Below are 3,804 nucleotides of genomic sequence, written 5' to 3' on the forward strand. Positions count from 1 at the left end.
TGCCCTAAAATATAATACTTTTAGACTATTCTCTCCCCCATAGACTTCAATGCCGTAAACATATTTCATCCAGTTTTTCTCAGTCTTACCCCCACTATCATTTATTATTTAAAAAATAATTGAGCAACTACCATTTCTAGTTTTAAAGTAACAAGTAGAATATGGAGAGGAATTACAAGAAAATCACAATAGCGCTGGACATGAATGAGCCCTCCTTTGAAAGGTGCTTTCTAGATACTAATATAAATATACAAAATAAAATCTATGGTTTATTAAAGCATATATAATTTTCCTACAAGAAAGGCAAAGATGTATTCAGTTACAATAACAAAAGCCTGAAGTGAAAGGTATTTAACACATAGGCAAAGTTGAGGTGGTGGTATAAAAAACTGTTGTACTTTCGACTATAGGTATAAAAATTCTTGCATCCATTGTTATTGTTAGGTACCCTGGAATCGAATACAACTCATAGGACCCTCTAAGCGCTGTCATATTCTTTGTCATCCTCACCATTTTTAACACTTGAGCCCAACCTGTAGTCACTGTCAATCAATCTGGTTAAGGTCCTCCTGTTTTTCACTGACCTCTCTCTTTTGAAGAATTCATTCTTTCCAAAAGAAAGCCAAAGATTTTTTAAATCTTATGCAGTAGAAACATAATATTCTACTCACTTTCATGATCCTTTTTTAAAACTACAGATTTTGAAAAGTGCTTAGAGTAGGAGAAAAGATTTGATTTTGCCTTTTGCCACCATTTCTACCCTGTCTTTAAGCTAAATCTTTGTCAAGTTGAACAGGCTTCTAAAATGCACTTTAAAAAAACTCAGTTTCTCAAATTACATCCTTAATAAAAATATTGCATACACTTGTAACTCTAAGTCAGGGAACTCACAACACTGAACCTCCGCAGTGAAACTAGACTTTGAAAATTCAAGAAGTGTAAAATGTTTCCCCATCCTGTTTCGAACTTATTTTCTTGGTCACTTGATGCTACTGGTGACATTCTTATAAATGACAAACCACAGCCTACCCCACTATGAGGAAAATCCCTAAGTATTAACAATACTCTTTTCAAAGGTTTTTGTCTTTTATGCAAATTCTAATTCATAGCAACTGCATTCTGTAAATGACACGAGTATGATGACTCAGTAAGCAAAAGGAAAAAATAAACTAGCAGACCAAATAGTGGATTGTCGTCCTAATAAACCAATCCTTCAACGCAATTATCTAATAACTGATATTATCGAGAACATGTTACCAGGGCCTATTATGCTACTTCTTGCTCCTGGTTTCTTAGGACTTTTCTTACACTTTTGCAGAGACTCAATGAATCGAACGTTAAATGCTCTTGAACAAAAGACCGTGTTATCACCAAGTACCTTTAGTTAAACTCTTTCGTTTAGAAAACGACACGACTCAACTCTTGGGTTGTTGGTTTTTTAAAGTAAAACTTGGGGATAACATCCTCGGCAAAAATGTAAAACACGTGATTTAAGGGGGTTTTTAAGTACGTTAGGGAAATGCGCGGTAAAATTGAAGTTGGAGACCTAAGACTTGAGTGAAAAATGTCTTCTCCCTTCTTCTCTCCCCTCCGGAGGGGAGCGAAGAAAGTGAAAAGGTGGCGTGAGGCCGTGAGAGCCCATGTCTGTGCCCCTCGGACCCGCGTCTGACAAGGTGGCAGCTGGGGTCCCCCCCGCGCCGAGTGCGGGGCAACCCCTTCCCCGCGAGCTCGGCCTCGTTACACCCGCACCTGCCCGAGCGAGTCCCCCGGGAGCCGCAGGCAGGGTGCCCGTCCCGGGGCGCCGACGGCTCAGGCCGGCACCACTACAAGGCCAAGGGGGCGAAGCGGTCCCTCAAGCCTCCCAAGTGGCGACGACGTCCCGCAGCAGCCCCATTCCGGCGCCGGCCGAAGTTACCTCCGCGCCCAGACGCCGGCGGCCCTTGCCTGCACAAGCCCTTCGTACCTGGTCATGGCCCAAAGCGAAGTCCGCGGCGGTGACAACGCCAAGTCCAACAGCCACGGGGGTCGGTGCGACAGGTGAGGTCCTGCTCCGAGCCCGGGTCCCCGACTCAAGGATAAGCACGGATTGCCCTCCCCGCGGGGGAGTGACCATCCGCTCGAAAGAGCGGGAACCCGGGCCGCCACCTGGTCCAGCTTTGCACCGCCACCAACTACATTCCCGGAGCGGCAGCTGCCAGTGCCCGCCCCGGGATGGAAAAGAGCGCAAGGACCGTTCCTGCTCAAGACGAGCTGGAACCGCTAAGGTCTTCCCTACTCCGCCACCGAGGGGAACTTGGCGCGTTTTCCTCACTTTCAGGACCCCCGCGTTCCCGTGTTTTAGCCTACGCCCGCGCCAGCGCTGCTATTTAAGGCGGCGTCTTTCGAAAATGCCGGTTTGGGTCTCCACGCTGCAGAGATACTAAAAGGAAGAACCACCCCGGCACTACCACTCGCCCTCCTAGCACGCACGAGCTCCAGAATCAGCTGGAACGGTAGTTTTCCCAAGATCCTAACGGGTTCTGCAGTTTCAAACAGCGCAGGCACAGTACAGGGCAGCTCGCGCGGGTCCTCGCCGAGGGCGCGCGGAGGTGCCACAGGCCTGGCGGGCGGGCTCGAGCCGCCTCACACCCTTTTTTTTTTTTTTTCAACCATTCGTGAGCGCGAGTTGGGGAAAGTGTACGGGTCGGGAGACGGGACAGAGAGGAGGGGAGGACCCCTTTCTCAAAAAGGAGCCGCCTTGTGCTCAAATCCACCAATCGTGATGAAAATTTATCAAAACTTCGCCCTCCAACTGCGAGGATGAGCCAATCAGAAGTACATAGTTAAAAGCCTAGTGGATGGCTAGGGATTTCAGCCAATCATTGCTTGGCATTCGGGACGTACCTGAGGAATGATTTCCCCTCCTTCCGCCTGCTTTGGGGATCGAGTGCGCGCTTTCCTGGCCGACTGTTGAATTTAGCTTTGCGTTTTGCTAATCTTCGTCAGTGGGAGGGTGTGGCCTCCGGATGAGGGCCTCATAGTAGACCCCGCCCCTTTGCGCGTAAGCGCTCTCGCGAGTTCCCCGAGAGACTAGTTTCAGGAAATGGCCGGATAGTGTTATTTTCTTCCGCGTTGTGTCTTTACGAGTCCTGCAGAATCCCAGTAGGTCAGCCACTGCTGAAAAGAACAATAGATGTCAGCCAAATACCTTCCACTTACACCCTCTTTTCTCCTTTTTATCCCCTTTTCCCTTTCAGCTGAGCAAAGGAAAGAGAATGTTAAGCCCCAGCTTGGCTGTGAGGAGGGAAAACGGCAAAGGATTCTCGTATTTAGAGATCACACACTTTAGTACGCACACGCAGCAAGACAGGCTTCACCAGATTTCTTTTTCCTTTTGGATTTGAGTACTTAGCCCTCCTGAGGTGACCTAAAAAGCAAATGCTACAGATAAACGCTTGGAACCACATGATTTGGGGTGCTGGGAATGTGCTTACAGGCAAGGATGGTGTGTTGTCAGGAGAGACCAGGCCTTAGACATCATGACGGAAAGAATAGAGAGACAAAAAGAGGAAGACCCTAAACAAGATGCCTTGACAGTGATTTTAACAATGGCCTGGAGCATAACATCAGATCGTGAAGATAGCAGGATTGGGCTAAATTCAGATCAGTTGTTCATTGGGTGGCTAGGAGTCAAGAGTCATGCAATATTATTCAAAATGGTTGACTCTGGAGAACATTATACTGAATGAAATATCCCAGTCACAAAAGGACAAATATTACATGATGCCACTGTTGTAGAATGGGACTAACCTCGGGGTTGGGGTG

At 47.3% G+C, this 3,804-nt stretch overlaps 1 protein-coding gene across 1 annotated transcript in view; it reads right to left on the minus strand.

Moving 5' to 3' along the window:
* The window catches only part of USP1 (ubiquitin specific peptidase 1), a gene marked incomplete at its 3' end in the record, with an annotated part of 15,839 nt that extends 13,174 nt beyond the window's left edge, over window positions 1-2,665 (minus strand). Inside the window, exon 1 of the mRNA XM_006879848.1 lies at window positions 1,964-2,665. The remainder of the gene's footprint in view (window positions 1-1,963) is intronic.
* Window positions 2,666-3,804: the final 1,139 nt, after the last annotated feature.

This window comes from Elephantulus edwardii, unplaced genomic scaffold (assembly GCF_000299155.1).
Source record: "Elephantulus edwardii isolate Elephantulus edwardi_28Jun2011 unplaced genomic scaffold, EleEdw1.0 scaffold00005, whole genome shotgun sequence".
Taxonomy (NCBI): domain Eukaryota; kingdom Metazoa; phylum Chordata; class Mammalia; order Macroscelidea; family Macroscelididae; genus Elephantulus; species Elephantulus edwardii.